This window comes from Jaculus jaculus, chromosome 13 (genome assembly GCF_020740685.1).
Source record: "Jaculus jaculus isolate mJacJac1 chromosome 13, mJacJac1.mat.Y.cur, whole genome shotgun sequence".
Lineage (NCBI taxonomy): Eukaryota > Metazoa > Chordata > Mammalia > Rodentia > Dipodidae > Jaculus > Jaculus jaculus.
The window spans coordinates 53,766,644-53,782,997 of record NC_059114.1 but is presented as its reverse complement, the minus strand read 5'-3'; the positions used below and the strand labels follow the sequence as shown (position 1 = coordinate 53,782,997).

Genomic DNA, 16,354 nt, shown 5'->3' with positions numbered 1-16,354 from the left:
CCAATGTTTTGGGGAGTTTTGTTTTGTTTTCAAAGTAGGGTTTCACTCTAGGCCAGGCTGACCTGGAATTCACTATGTAGTCTCAGGGTGGCCTGGAACTCAAGGAGATCCTCCTTACCTCTGCCTCCCAAACGCTGGGATTAAAGGTGTGAACCACCATGCCCAACAAAACAAAAAAAAAAACAACAACAACAACAAAAAAAAAAAACAGTATTTGGGGGCTGGGAAGATGAAGGTATTTGCTTACCAAGCCTAAAGGCCCAAAGGTTCAATTTCCAAGCTATTTGCGAAGCCAGACAAAATGTGTGGCAAAAGGATCTGGTGCTCATTTGCAGTGGCAAGAGGGCCTGTCACACACGTGTACACACACAAGCATGCATACACACAAGTAAGTAAAATTCTTGAAAGTAGAAAAAGATGTATTTACTCACACCTTTGTGGAGCAGAGATTTAAAATGGGATCACCTGAAGTTCTGGCTTCCACATAGGCTATAGGAATGTCCAGACTAAACTGAGACTACAGGATCTCAGTGGGCCTCATCACAACTCTGTTCTTTTATCGTGGCTGTTGGGTAGACATCTATCTTCATGTGGTCTCCCATGTTAAGACAGTCTGAGTTGAGGTTACCATATGTAGATGGCAGGATTCCAAGAGGCAAGCACACAAGTCATAAGAACTCTTGAAGCCACATCATGAAAGTCTCACAATATAATTACCACCATATCCTGTTGATTACAGCAACAGTAGCAAATTACAAAGCAATTTCAGTCACAGAGTGACAGAGGTATAGACTTGGCTTCTTGGTGAGAAAAGATATGATGTCACACTACACAAGCAAAGTGCACACCCAGATGAGGGGAGTTTGGGGATGTATTTTGTCATCTTGTAGAGACTGTAATATTCATGTTGATTTCTATACCACCCATGCTACCTTACAGTTATAAATAATTGCAGAATTCAGATTCTGAAGAGTACTGTGTTGGACTAGAGAGATGGCTTAGTGCTCAAGGTGTGTGCCTGCAAAGCCAAAAGACCCAAGTTTGATTCCCCAGGATGCATGTAAGCCAGATGCACACACATGCATATGGAGTTTGTTTACAGTGGCTAGGGGTCCTGGCATGCCCATTCTCTCTGCACATTCGCTCTCTTTTCCTCCCCCTCTCTCAAATAAATAAACAAATAAGTAAGTATGTTTCTAGAAAAAGTACTAGCTTTCATTTTCCTAGACATGGAATAACACTACTTTAGTAATAGATTTTAAAAGAAGAATGCAATCTAGAACCAAGGCCCCATGGTATCATTTGAGTTGGGTCAATGGTTGTTTCTGTGATCTACAAGTCCTCAACACAGTTATATTTAATCTACTCAGTACCTTGGTTTCCATTTGGATATTTTCACTTTTTTAAATTTTTATTTATTTATTTATTTATTTATTTATTTGAGAGCGACAGACACAGAGAGAAAGACAGATAGAGGTAGAGAGGGAGAATGGGCGCGCCAGGGCTTCCAGCCTCTGCAAACAAACTCCAGACGCGTGCGCCCCCTTGTGCATCTGGCTAACGTGGGACCTGGGGAACCGAGCCTTGAACCAGGGTCCTTAGGCTTCACAGGCAAGCGCTTAACCGCTAAGCCATCTCTCCAGCCCAGATATTTTCACTTTAACAAGCAAAATTCTATTCAATATTCTACAACAAACAGCATTTCCAGGATCTCTAGACTGTGTATGCAGCGTTTCCACAAAGTAAGAAGTTTGTAGAAGAATATATCATCACAAAAAATGCATGTTTTTGTTCTTGTTCACAAAAAACTGTTTTCTACAGAAAATTTTAGTTTTATGACAAAGTTAATTATCTAGACCCAGAAATTCATTCCTATTGAATTAAGAAGAAATCAAATTTATTATAGAAGTTTTATGTCTACCAACAAATTTATATAAAGTAGAATGCCACAATAAAATGGACTTTTCTTTAATTATGTTAAATTAAAGTTTACTGAATACATTTCTAAGTTTCTTGTGATAACCACAGTAAGTCATATAATAGTAACTGCTACCTGGACTTTCTTGAACATGTATGTGTCTAACAGATTCTTCTCTAGAGACACAATCCTCAGTATACTGCAATCTATTTCGTTTGGACAATTTTATAAGGCAGAATATGCCACAAAATACACAACATAGTAAGAATAAGTCCTTAGAGAAGGAGAAAAAAAGGAAATAGTTACTTGCTGTTTTACAATCTGGTGAACAAACAGTTTGGAAGCACTAATTCCTCACTAATGGCATTCCTACAATTTCCAGTGGAGCCGATTCCTGGACGGCTGGTTATTCTCAGCTTAGGGTCTGTCACAGCGCTGCTCCATACAGAAACAGTTGGATGCACACATCATTTTCAATTTTAGACAAATTGGTACTGGCAAAGTTAAAATACCCCATAACAAAGAAAAGCTCAATGATGTACAATATGCTGAACCTGGGTTTAAATTATTATGTTTTGAGAGGTTAGATGATATTTATGTACAGGAAATGAGTTAGCCAAGCCAACTTTTGAGGTTATTTCTTACTACACAAGACAGTTTGGCATGACACAAATAACTGAAATAGATAATTGCAAGTGGTAAGTAGGGATTAAAGATAATCATTAATTCCACACTTCAGAAAGATTTAATCTAGTCCTCAAATAATTTTTAAAGAAATCTCATAAATAAATAACCTTACTTTGTTTAAATATTTCAAAGTCTTATGATTGATACATATAGTATACATTGATACATATACTATACAGGTTTCAAAGTCTTATGATTGATACATATACTATACAGGTTTATATAAATAGTTGCCCCTTTTGAAAAATAGTGACTAGTCCAACATTTCAAAATTAAACTTACATTTAAAATGCTTACTGATCTTAACTGTCAGGATTTCAAAAGACAGCTCCAAAGTGCATCTTGAACAAACAGAAAAGCAATTAGCCTAAATTAATTGCTCTGCTGATGTGATGTGCAGGAGGTATGCTGGGTGGTTCCGAAACCCCTGCCAGTGCTTTCACAACTTGATGTTCTGATGATTTTTTTAGCCTATTTTGCACCAGAGCAATTAACCAGATAATTGTTCTAATGTGAACCCAGCCTTAATCAGTATGTTTAGGTTCATAGTAGCAATTAACCAAATATTAAACATGCATTTAAAGAGCACCACTTCAAAGTACCACAAAAGAAGTAGGGGGAAAACTGTATTTCTTTTCTCCTGACAGTGCCATACTTTTTTCAAAAAGAAGCACAGTAAAAGCTATAAGTATTTCTTTTGCTTCTTTTCAATTACTACTGGATATCATTATAGACAAAAGGCAAACAATGTTTCTGACTCTTCACTTAAAAGTATCCACAAATCCTTTATACAGGGCCAAACCCCAATAAATAAGCATTAAAAATTCAGTTTATATTTCAGAAAAATGAGGGTGTGTCTTTCATACATAATACATAAACTAAGCTCTATCTGACAATGACATGAAATCCTTGCAAGTATTAACTTTGTTTAGAAATAAAAGTCTTGGACCGGAGAGATGGCTTAGTGGTTAAGGCGCGTGCTTGCCTGTGAAGCCTAAGGACCCAGGTTCAACCACCCCAGAATCCATATATGCCAGATGCACATGGTGGCCCACATGTCTGTAGTTTGTTTGCAGTGACTAGAGGCCCTGCCATACCCATTCTCTCTCAAGAAAGGGAGGGAGGGAGGGAAGGGTGATGGAGGGAGAGATGGCAGGAAGGGAGAAGGAAAAGGCTGGAATAAAGAGGGCATATGAATCAATACATGGATTTTTGCAGAAGGTTGAGCCAAATTTAAAAGTAGATTTATTCATCCTACCAATGCAGAGAGGGGAACTGTGGGGAAGGGACAAGGTTTAACATGGGATAGGGTAAGGTTAGCCAAAACTAAGGACTATGAAAAAGCCATATGAAAACCCACTACACTTTGTAAGCTATTTAAAAAGAGAGAGAGAGAGAGAGAGAGAGATTTTGAACAAAGCTTGTATGAGTGGATAAAGCTGTTCCCAGAAGCCATAGGTTATTAATTGAAATTTCCAGAGTGAAGGATAAGATGCCTCCCAACGAGTTTTTGGTCAGGGAGGTAGAAACCCCCAAAGCAACACAGGCTATTACTATTGCTCCTGTTTGCCCACTAAAACATAGAGCAAACCCCTATTACTGAAGGTAACAAATGCTTTCATTACAGGAAATAAATCAGGCTGGAATTGAGCTAGAAGCTTCCTCACTGCTGGCTAGTTTTCATAGTACAGGAAGGTGCTGTGCAGGCTGTTGGGGAGAAGTCACAGTCTTATCTAGCCGCAGAGCCTGTGTGCTCCACAATGAACCTGCTAGGCAAGATGTTCCCTGCAACGCAATAGTGGTTTGACTGTTATGGGCTTAACTAACCACTTTCTGGCTGGATTTGACGTCATTCTATAGGAGGAAATGCATGGTACTGTTAATCTAGTCAAAAGCCAATAGCTAGGGAGGTCATAAGCCACTAGGGGGAAACCTACTGTGATGCTAAGTTCATAGGCTATCAAACTGCCTTAGAAATATTTATGTTTACACCCATATTAGAGCTGCTCTCTGCCTAAATCACAGAAGTTCCTTTTTGCGGTGGGAAGAGGTTAATACAGAGACACCTAGCTGGCACAAGTGGTGGGAATAAGTGACTACTGTGTGCTCAGCCCTAAGCATGACATCTATACCACCCCCTCCAAGAGTCAGGAAACATTGTAAAAGAGGGTGCAGAAGGAATGAGAGAACAGGGAGAAGTGCTGTAGAATGCAGTCATCTGGATACAACATGGGTGTCACACTCATCAACTCAGGCAGTGGTGGTTTCGTGTATAAGACTGACCCTGTCAACTTTCCAACAAGCACAGGAGAGGGGCTCACAAAAACTGACTGACGCTTCTCTGAGGAGCTATTGGCAATTAATAGTTGTGTGTGGGGGGGCGTGGGGTCATGTTCTTCAGTGGTGTTGCCACTGAAGTTACCCATACTGCAGTACACACCTCCCAACCATGCTCACACAGCAGCCCTAAATCTAACTCAGTAGGTCTCTCTCTCTCTCTCTCTCTCTCTCTCTCTCTCTCTCACACACACACACACACACACACACACACACAGGATATGAGAATAGGGAAAAAAAGTAGGTGAGGAGAAAAAGTGGGAGAAGAAAGATGATAAGCAAGGATAATGGGAGTGAATGTGATCAAAATACATTATATAAAAGTGTTAAATTGTTAAAAATGAGTTTATAAAGCAGCATTTGTAACTCTCATCACATGGATTATATGATTTCTCTAAGCACTGGCCAATACAAAGTGCGTGGAGCAATGACAAACACAGTGGACCTCTTTACATGAAGAGATTCATAAACAGAACATCAGGCAGCCACACAGTGAAACAGGCCTGCACGAGCTATGTGCGTGTGTCCTGACAGATGGGAACCTAAAGAAGCACTCCTTACAACCACTACGATTATTTCATCTTGTCTTGAGCACAAAGGGATTCATTTTCTTTTTAAGAGAAATTATTAGTAGCAGCACAACTATAATCGTTAACAAGTGTGCTTTTCTGCACTTCATGAAGTGAAGAGTAATTTTATACTGCCTTAAATTAAACATTGCATCAGTTGAATGATATGCATGAAACCTTTCCATTTACATTGAGGGATAAGGGTTCAAGCTAAAGTGTTCTGTCATTTTCATGTCTTCAAGAAACATCTCCCTTTCTTTTTATCCAAAAGGACTGTCATACAGAAAATAGCCCAGGCACATGTGTGTCAGTTCTGCCATTTTTAATTATTACCAATCAAGTTCTAGCAATTTCTTCTCTGGTTAAACAGGCATGTACCTATCTTCTAAAGTATTTCTTTATGCCACTGTTCATAAAATATTTTAGGCTGAAGTAAAATCCCTTGAACTAAATTAATAACTAATCACAGGAGATATTTATCATCTCAGCCTTTTACAGGGAAATTGTCAGGTTTAATCACCTTTCTCATATTTTCACTATTTACTGGGTTTCATTTATCATACACTTTTAAGTTCTGACAACAGTGAGTTATTTTAATTACCATTTCTGATTTGAATGACTAGGAATAAGACAATTCCTGGGAGAAGTGGGTGTGAGAAAAATGGTAAATTCATCTAACAAGTCAATAAACCATCATTTTCATCAATACATGAAGATTTCCTTCTATGTTAGCAATTTACAAACAGATTTGAGACAAGACACCTCCAAAGCCATGGGCTATGGCACTCCATTTATCACCATTAAAAATGTATCTTGTGCTTTTTCAAAACTGGATCATATATTCTGAATGATAGCATGGAAAAATTATTAATTCTGATAGACTGGGGGTAGTAGAGCTCATAGGTACTCTTCTATTCAGTCCTAGCACACCCTACGCCCCAAACAAAAAGAATAAAGAAAAAAATCATGCAAGCTAAGTACCTATTACACTGACTTGGTAACATCAATATAGCCTGAAAATACAAAAGCAGCAGCAGCATTTGAATAGAACCTCCAGGAATACCTGAAACATGATTCCACTGAACTCCAACTCTAGGGATGGTCTCACAGCAACTGTCAATATATAAATATAAAAAACATGCCTATCTCAAGATAAAATCAATTGCTCAGAAAAACTCTTTCCAGACCCTAGAATCCTTCCATACCTCAGGGAATTCTATTTCTGTCTTCTCTTTGCAAAAATTATGAATATCATACAAGAGCCACAAAACTTGGTGTATTACCAAAACAGGTTAAAAATCAGTTTTACTAATGCTCTAACTCCACATCTCAAAACATCATTAGGAACCCAAAGTGCCTAATACTACTAATACTACTCCACTTTCCAAGGAGGAAATACACCAAGCAAATAACACCATGGAGCTGCATCCATGGGCACTATTCTTACTGTGATCTTAAGAGACAGAGTTGATATCTATGCTACCTTGTTATGGGATTGGTATTCCAGGAGGAATGAGATCTCCATAATGATGCAGGAAACCTCCAGACTCATGAACCCAAAGCCTCTGGTCCTTGACCAAGTTGTCAAACAATTTAAAAACAGAATCAGAAGATAAAGTTACAGAGAATTTATTAAGGTTAGGGAAAAAACCAGAGTGAAGAAAAACCATGAAAGAACCTAAACTAAGAAGAGTTTCCCAAAGGAAAGTGGGAAAATCTCACATGGAGTCTTGGATCAAGTCACTGTATAAATTAGGCATCCAATTCTAGTGAGCCTCATTGCCAACTTCAAATGTATAGGAAGGATCTTGGTTAGTTGTCAGGCCCAGGAAGAGCCTGCCCACAGGTGTTCTCAGGAAAAGTTAAAACAAGAATCAAGAAGCTACTTCTGCCCTTGCTGCTCACAGCCTTCTTACATGAGACTGAATCAGGCTGTAGTGCTAGTCTTGCCAGGACAGAGTGACACCTGTGTTTCTGTGGGTCAGCCCTTAGCTGATTTCCTACCAGACAAAAGCTACTTTGCTCCTAATCCATATCACCCTAAACTGGCCCTAAACTGGGCTTAAGCAACCTTCTTGCCTCAGCCTCCTGAGTAGCTGGCACTACAGGTATAAGCCACCACACTCAGAAATAGCATTATTTTTGCATCTTCCTTATTTCCAAGTTTCCAGGCTCTTATAGGGAAAAATTGCACAAACCCCAAAATACTCACAGATGAAAAGAACTCCTCTCCTCCAACCCCCTTGCCTTGAATAGAAAGCAAAATATATTCAAACTCAAATTCAATGATGCCTGCCGCATTTAATGGATACGTTTGTCCCCCTTGGGCAATCTTTAAACCTCAGTCTCTAGGAGAATTAAGTAATATTAGAGGATTGAAATGAAATAAAATTCTAAGTCCACTGTGACATGACATTCACTAGAAGCTGGTAGATTATCCACCTAGTCTTTGAACGCTTACAAATACAATATATAGCGTATGTTCACAAAACAATTCTTAGAAATAAAGCACAATGGGCACTCAGCAAATATTTTATATCACCAACACCTGCTCAAATCCTCACTGAACTTTATTTCTAAATATCACCGTTTTTTATTGAATCAACGAAAATTTGAAAGAAGAAACAGAATAAACATCCAAAGAAGATCAAGGGAGTTAGACAAATCTTTATAGAAAGCCTCATTGAGTTTTACATGACTAAGGTGCCGCCAGTCTCATGGGAAGCAGTATGGCGTAATATACCACTTTAACCTGAGTGAACGTGAAAGACCAAAAAGGGATTTTTTTTTTTTTTTCCTATAGAAAGAACAGCATTAAGACTTTGTTCGTTTGTTTTTTCAAGGTAGAATCTCACTCTAGCCCAGGATGACCTGGAACTCACTCTGTAGCCCCAGGCTGGCCTCAAACTCAGTGATCCTCCTACCTCTGCCTTCCAAGTGTTGGGACCAAAAGGGTGTAACACCACTTCTGGCTTAGTACTAAGACTTTTCTTAATTCCAAAAACAAAAGAATTATGAATCAAATCCTAAGCATTGCCTATGAATTCACTGTAAAATAAACAACTTTTTAATGTTGAAGTGTATTGCTCAGTGGTAGAGCAAGCACTCAGGAGACCCAACACCAAAGTAATGAATAAACAACCTTAACTCAGAGCTTAACGCGGGAAGGTGGTTTGTAAACTAACTCAACCCTCCTTAGAATTCAAGACATTTCTTATGTTTGCTTTTTTTTTATTGTAAGTCTGTTAATGAAAATAAAAGTTTAACTTATCAGCTGAATTGTGTCTATCTCTGTAATTTCCACTTGTTGGTCAAAATTCTGGTGCCTGAAAATACCAACAAGAAGACTTATTTGGGTAGGCCAGTTAACTATTATCTGTTATTAATATGCTTCATCAGACTCAAATTAAAAGAAAGGATCTGTGTAATTAGGGAAATGGCTCAGTGGTGAAAGATGAGTGTTTGCAAAACTTGCCAGTTCAGCTTTGATTCTCCAGAACCCACAAGAAGCCAGGTGTACAAAATCATGCTTGTGTTTGAAGGTTGACAGTGGCTAGAAGCCTTGGGAATACCTATATTCATTCTCTCTTTCTTTCCTCTCTCACTTGCTCTTATAAAGATAATTTTTTTTTAAAAAAAAAAGCACCTTTTTTTATTTAAAATATAAATTATCTAAAACCATCTACACTCTGTATTTTAATGAAGAATTTAATTTGTAGACTAGGTGAAAGACAGCCAAAAAATAATGGATCATACCTGGTGGAAAAAATAAGAAACTGGGGCTGGAGACATGGCTTAGCGGTTAAGCACTTGCCTGTGAAGCCTAAGGACCCCGGTTCGAGGCTCGGTTCCCCAGGTCCCACGTTAGCCAGATGCACAAGGGAGCGCACACGTCTGGAGTTCGTTTGCAGAGGCTGGAAGCCCTGGCCCATTCTCTCTCTCTTCCTCTATCTGTCTTTCTCTCTGTGTCTGTCTCTCTCAAATAAATAAAATAAAAAATTAAAAAAAAAAAAAAGAATAAGAAACTGGCAAGTAGCCCAAGAAAATGGCCCATTCCTCACTGGGAGGAGAAGGCTAATATTAGAAAAGATAGTGTCTGTGGTGTGTGCTAGATCCCAAACTCTAATAATCTTTATATGAACTCTCCTAATTTTTAGTCTTAATTCTTAATTCAATTTTTTAAAGTACTGATATATCAAAGAACATAACTGTGGGCTGGAGAGATAGCTTAGTGGTTAAGCGCTTGCCTGTGAAGCCTAAGGACCCCTGCTCAAGCCTTGATTCCCCAGGACCCACATTAGCCAGATGCACAAGAGGGCACACGCGTCTGGAGTTCATCTGCAGTGGCTGGAAGCCCTGGTGTGCCCATTCTCTCTCCCTCTCTCTCTCTCTCTCTCTCTCTCTCTCTCTCTCTCTCTCTCTCTCTCTCTCTCTCTCTCTCTCTCAAATAAATACATAAAAATGAACAAAAAAATTATTAAAAAAAAGAACATAACTTTGTGAACTGCACTCAAATGTGGTCCAAAGTTTGCAACTTCAAATGACCTTAGTTAAAATAAATGTATCTATAGTTATTCTAAATTTGAAGACATGTAATGGCGAACAACTACATAGTGTAAACCTAACTGTGTACCTGAAAGAATTTAAACACAGAAGTCTAAGATTTAAAGTTCTCTAAATTTTTGAGTGTAGGTGTGGTGGTTTGATCCAGGTGTCCCCCATAAACTCAGTTGCTCTGGATGCTAGGTTCCCCAGCTGATGGCAATTGGAAATTAAAGCCTCCTGGAAGTAGTATATTGTTGGGGGCAGGCTTATGGGTGTTATAGCCAGTTTCCCCATGCCAGTGTTTTGCACTCTCTCCTGTTCTTGTTGTCCACCTGATGATGGCCAGGAAGTGATATCCATCCTCTGCTCAGGCCATCATTTTCTCTGCCATCCTGGAGCATTCCCTCAAGGCTATGAGCCAAAATGAACACTTTTTTTTTTTTTCCCAAAAGCTGCTCTTGGTCGCGTGATTTCTGCCACAATGTGAACCTGACTGTAACAGTAGGCAGGACAGAACACCTCCCTTTTATAGAAATACAAGTTTCACAAAGGAAATTATAGCAGGAACTATTTTCCTAAGCAAGCACAGTTTTGGTCTAGATATGGCTTGAGGAGGTCCTCCAAAGACTCACATGTTAGCAGCTTGGTTTTTCATGTGCTAATGTTTACTGAATGGAGCCTTTCAGAGGAGAGCCTACTGGGAGGCGGTGAGGCTAAGAGGGACTGTTCTCAGAGGATTATGTTAGTTCTGTTGAAATCAGTTATTTCCTACAAAAGGAACCCTGACTTCTGAATTTCTCTCTGGTTTCTTGTCTGCACATGTGATCTCTTCTGGGGGTGCTGTCATTATTAATGCCATACCTGAGCTATTCCATTTTGAACTTTCAGCCTCCAAAACTGGGAACTAAATAAACATCTTTTCATTTCCTAGTCTTAGGTATTCTGTTATCACAATGGAAGATTTGGTCTTTTGTTATGCTTAGTGATATTAGCTAACGGATGCTAGAAAACATTTCACTTCTCTTGCATAATTGTATACCATTCTCCCAGTTCATTATCAAGTATGATGAACTGCCAATAAATGGATCATTTAATCAGGGGACAATATATCACAGGATTAAACTAACATTTTTTTTCAGGACCAATGTTGAAAACTAAAAATAAAGAAATCACTTCTTTGATAGTAAGATTACAAATTTTAAAAAGCTCTTGCAAAGAATTATTTAAACCAATTACATTTCTCTTTATGTTATTGGTAACAAAAAGAACAAAAGAGCCATTATCTATGTGCATATTGACATGAAGATACTCAGAACCATATACATATCAGCTTTCACATCCAATCACAAGGCTTCTTGGATTCCATGTCAATCATACAAAAACAATAAAGTCAAGGGGCTGGAAAGATGGCTTACCGGTTAAGGCACTTGCCTGCAAAGCCAAAGGACCCAGGTGCAACTCCCCAGTAGCCATGTAAAGCCAGATGCACTAGGTGGCACATGCACCTGAAATTCGTTTGCAGTGGCTAGAGGCCCTGGCATGCCCATTCTCTCAAATAAATAAATATATATATATATATATAAAACACAACAGGCTGTAGAGATGGCTTAGCTGTTAAGTGCTTGTCTGTGAAGCCTAAGGACCCCAGTTCGAGGCTCGATTCCCCAGGACCCACGTTAGCCAGATGCACAAGGGGCACATGCGTCTGGAGTTCGTTTGCAGTGGCTGGAGGCCCTGGCACCATTCTCTCCCTCTCTCTTTTTCTGTAGCTCTCAAATAAATAAAGTAAATAAACCAAAAAATTCTTTAAAAAAACACAAAGATGTCAAAATTGGATGTAGATAATGACGTTTATATTAAATACACAGAAATGTTTCAATAATCTTACAGCTCAGGAGAGTTTAGAGACATAATAATGAAATGTTTGATTTAAATCACTGAAATAGTCAGTGTTCCCTTTTCATAAATCACCTGAGTTTTATTTGTATTTAAAAGCAATGGTAAATGTCAAGTGACTACTAGACCATCCTTCTGAACACAAGAAAATATCATACTGTTCAACTCTTTCAACACAGAATGTGCTTGTAGAATAAACAAAGATAAAAAACAGAATGCATTAAATTTACATATCTATTTCAATGCCACAGAATGCTAACCTGTTAGCATTGGGGTAGTCGCTCAGTAGTAGCACTTTTCTAGTAAATATGAGGCCCTGAATTTCACCTGCCACACCACAAGAACTAAAAACAAAACACCAGATGCCATGAGCCAAACAAGAAAATCTTTCTATTGCCATATATTTTTAAATTCTTACATAGACATGAACTTTTAAAATGTAAAATAAAGAATTGAGAAAGTTTAATTTCAAGACTTCTTAATTACAGCTACCAACATAGGGGCTGGGGAGATGACTCAACAGTTACAGGCACTTGCTTACCAAGTGTGCCGGCCTGTGGTTCACTTGCCCAGCACCCACATTATGCCTGATGCAAAGTGGCTCAAGCACCTGTGATCAATGCATATTTTATGACAGTGATAGGTGGAGCCAGAAGAATCCAAAGTTCACGGACTAGGGTCAGCTAGTGTAATGCTCACTTACAGTCGGCCAGCTTGTTTGCAACAGCTAGAAAGAACCCTGTCCCAACAAAGCTGAAGTGCAAGCACCTGGAAATTGTCCTGTGACCCCTAAATGCATAAATTTAATAAGATTGTATAGGAAAATATATAAAATAATATCTAAATATTCTATAAAAGAAAGAGAAATTCTTGCTAAAAACAAAAATCTAAGAATTTTATGCATAAAGGTGAGTAGTGTGAGTTCTAGTTATAGAATGAGAATTTAACTCATGATCCACTAACATTTTCTTATTTGTCATTACCCAATTTTCACTGCACCAATGAAGAACAAAGAAAATCCAATAAATTCTCCACAAAAGAAGCAAATGATCTAAAGTTAATAGGAGCAGTGTAACATTACCTAGAACAAAAGACTTAAAAAGGAACATATGTGTAAAATGCCTATCAATTACCTGAGTAATGGAGGTTAGAGTCATCCCTTGTATCCTTCCCAAGCTCATCGCTATCATCAAGTCTTATGTCACCTAAAAAGGCTAACCTTCAGAGCAGCAAGGTCTTGGTGTCCCACATTCTCAGACATAGTACCAAGTATTTAGTAGGGGGTTAATAAATGCTTCCTGATTTACTAAAGGATAATAATAATGAACAAATGTAAAACAGAAGCTAAGTGACAGGCTAAATGCATTAGTGCATGCCAGTGCCCTCTATTGAAAGGTTACCAACCAATCTCAGCTAATTGCTGAAATTATAATTAAGTCTGATGGGAAGTCTTAGATTTATACCAATATAATTACAAATATTACTTAGCTTAGTAATACAGTATGGCAAGAACAATGAGATGAGTAATTTAGATGATATTGCAAAGTGGGTTTTAATGTCTGAAAACTTCTATTAGGGTACACAGGATAAGTGCAAGTAGTGTAATTAAAACTAAAAGAGTCTGATCTTTGTAACTCTGCTGTGCAGCTCATTAAAATGCATGTTTTCTCAATTAATCCAAACTTTTCCATTAAAAACATAAAAATACACTTTCATTTCTCGCAAATAAATTTCCATGGTACATATATTTTTAAATCAAACACTAAATAACCATTACAGATAAGTACAAAAAAAAGTAATAGGAAGTTTAAGGTTTGAGGACATGACACCTACAAAGGGAAGTAAAGGCCAAGGGAGGGCTGCCACTTTTCCATTTGTAAGTTAACTACTTATGTCTAGTACGTGTTTAAAGAGCTAAGCTTCTACACCTCTCCAGAGGTCAAGATGAGGTCAGTCTCCCCTATTAGGTCATGGTCATGTAGTAGCAGCATTATCATGGGCTTTGGGATCAGATCTGCATTTGAATTTAGGTCCATCATTGCTAGTTAAACATCTCATTTGTATGTCTTTCTTCCTTCCTTCTCGCCTTTACCTTTCTTCCCTTCCCTTCTTCCCTTCCCTCCCCCCCTCCCGCGCGCGCTCTCTCTTTTTCTCTCTCTCTCTCTCTCTCTCTCTCTTTCTTTTTTTGAGGTAGGAGCTCACTCTAGCCCCAGCTGGCCTGGAACTTACTCTGTAGTCTGAGGCTGGCCGCAAACTCACAGCAGTCCTCCTACCTAAGCCTCCTAAATGCTGGGATTAAAAGGCATGTACTTCCGGGCGTGGTGGCGCACGCCTTTAATCCCAGCACTAGGGAGGCAGAGGTAGGAGGACCGCTGAGAGTTCGTGGCCACCCTGAGACTGAATTCCAGGTCAGCCTGAGCCAGAGTGAGACCCTACCTTGAAAACCCCCCAAAAAAAAAAAAAAAAAAAAAAAAAAAAAAAAGGCATGTACTACCATATCTGATTTGGGGGTATGGAGGGGGGAGAAAGAAGGTTGGAATTTCCTGATCCCTTTTGTCAAATTGAATTAAATCTATACAAAGTGTTTAATTTAGGAGGTAAGCCATATATCATAGTATTCGCCAATTACTAAGTTTTCTACTCAGGACAGAAATGGAAAGTTATTATGAAATAATCATTTTGTTGCAGAGAAACATTTCTGTACATGATTCATTGAATCAACAAGAATTTATCTAAATGTGAAGCTAATGTTAGGAAGATGTAAGCAAAAGATTTTATTTATATGCTTAATTTTATTGCTTGCTATAAAAAGCTTTGAAAGATACCAAGTTGTATAATTAATTGTAAAGAAAAATGTTGATATTGATATGGGGAAAATTTTTAATTTTTAAGGATTATTATTTAACTTTTAGAGATTTTTTTTTTACTTAATTTGTAAAGTGAATATTATAAAACTCAATAGATGTCTTTAAAAAAAATAAATAATGGCTGCCAGGCGTGGTGGCACACAACTTTAATACTAGCACTCAGGAGGCAGAGGTAGGAGGATCACCGTGAGTTCAAGGCCACCTGAGACTGCATAGTTAATTCCAGGTCAGCCTGGACCAGAGTGAGACCCTACCCTGAAAACCAAAAAAAAAAAAAAAAAAAAAAAAGAAAATTATGGAAAAAAGTAAAAATTATGATCACATATCCACCATTACATTTTTCAAAAAAGTCTAAAGAACCTAAAGAACCAGTAAAACTTTCAAGACAAGTTTAATGGATTAAAGATTTGAAAGAACACAAATTATGAAATAAGAAGAAAACCTAAGAGGAATGCTTCATGACATTGAATTAGAAAAAGGTTTTGGACAAGACTTATAAGTAGAAGAAATAAAAACCCAAACAAACAGGATTACATCAAACTAAAAAGACTGTGCACAGCAAAAGAGAAATCATCAAAGTGAAGAGAACCTTACAGAATGGAAGAAAGTATTCACAAAATTTATACCTGTAGGAGGTAAGTAGCCACAATATATGAGGAACTCAAGAACACAGCAGCAGAAATAAAGAGAAAAATTGCCAATTAAATAGTAGGCCTAAAATCTGACATTAAGTAGATTAATGAATCTGGGATTACAGGATGTTCTGTTGTGCTGTCACATACAAAGGTGACTGTAGATAACACTAAAGTACTGAATATTTTAAAAAGGAAGTGTTTCCAATGTTTGTAAGTCATAAATGGATAAATGCTTCAGGAGATACACCTGATTTTAAAACTATATAATTTCAAGAACTGCATTGTATCCCATAAACATGTTCAACTGTGAATATATGTACATATTGGGTAAAATTTTAATGTTAAATGGTATAAAAATACTAGAAAATGTTACCAAGAAAGAGTCAGTGGAAGTCTATCATATAATTTAAAAGTAATTCAGGAGCTGGAGAGATGGTTTAGTGGTTAAGACACATGCCTGTGAAGTCTAAGGACCCAAGTTTGATTCTTCAGATCCCACATAAGCCAGATGCACATGGTAGCGCATGCATCTGGAGTTCGTTTGTAGTGCCTAGAGGCCCTGGCGTGCCCATTCTCACTCACTCTCTCTCTTTCTCCCTCTATCTCTAACAAATAAATCAATAAAAATAAAATCTTTAAAAGTAATTCAGGGTAAACTAAGAAAATATAATTTCCCATAAGTGAAGAAAATAGAGTCTTCTGCAATTTTTAAAGTATAAAAAGCATAAAGAATTTAATAAATTATTACTCTCATTCATAAAATATTCAACTTAAAACAGGTTCTAATTTTAACAGAACCAGTACTTCCTACTTTGAAAGCAAAGTATTTTTAGTGACCCATCTTTTAAGAAAAACTTAGAACTTAATGGACAACAACCCTGACCCATGCCTACTTATACT

General features: G+C 37.9%; 1 protein-coding gene across 1 annotated transcript in view; it reads right to left on the bottom strand.

The window, feature by feature from the left end:
* The window catches only part of Fbxl17 (F-box and leucine rich repeat protein 17), a 485,368-nt gene that overhangs the window by 308,436 nt on the left and 160,578 nt on the right, over positions 1-16,354 (bottom strand). The gene's annotated exons all lie outside the window — the stretch shown is intronic.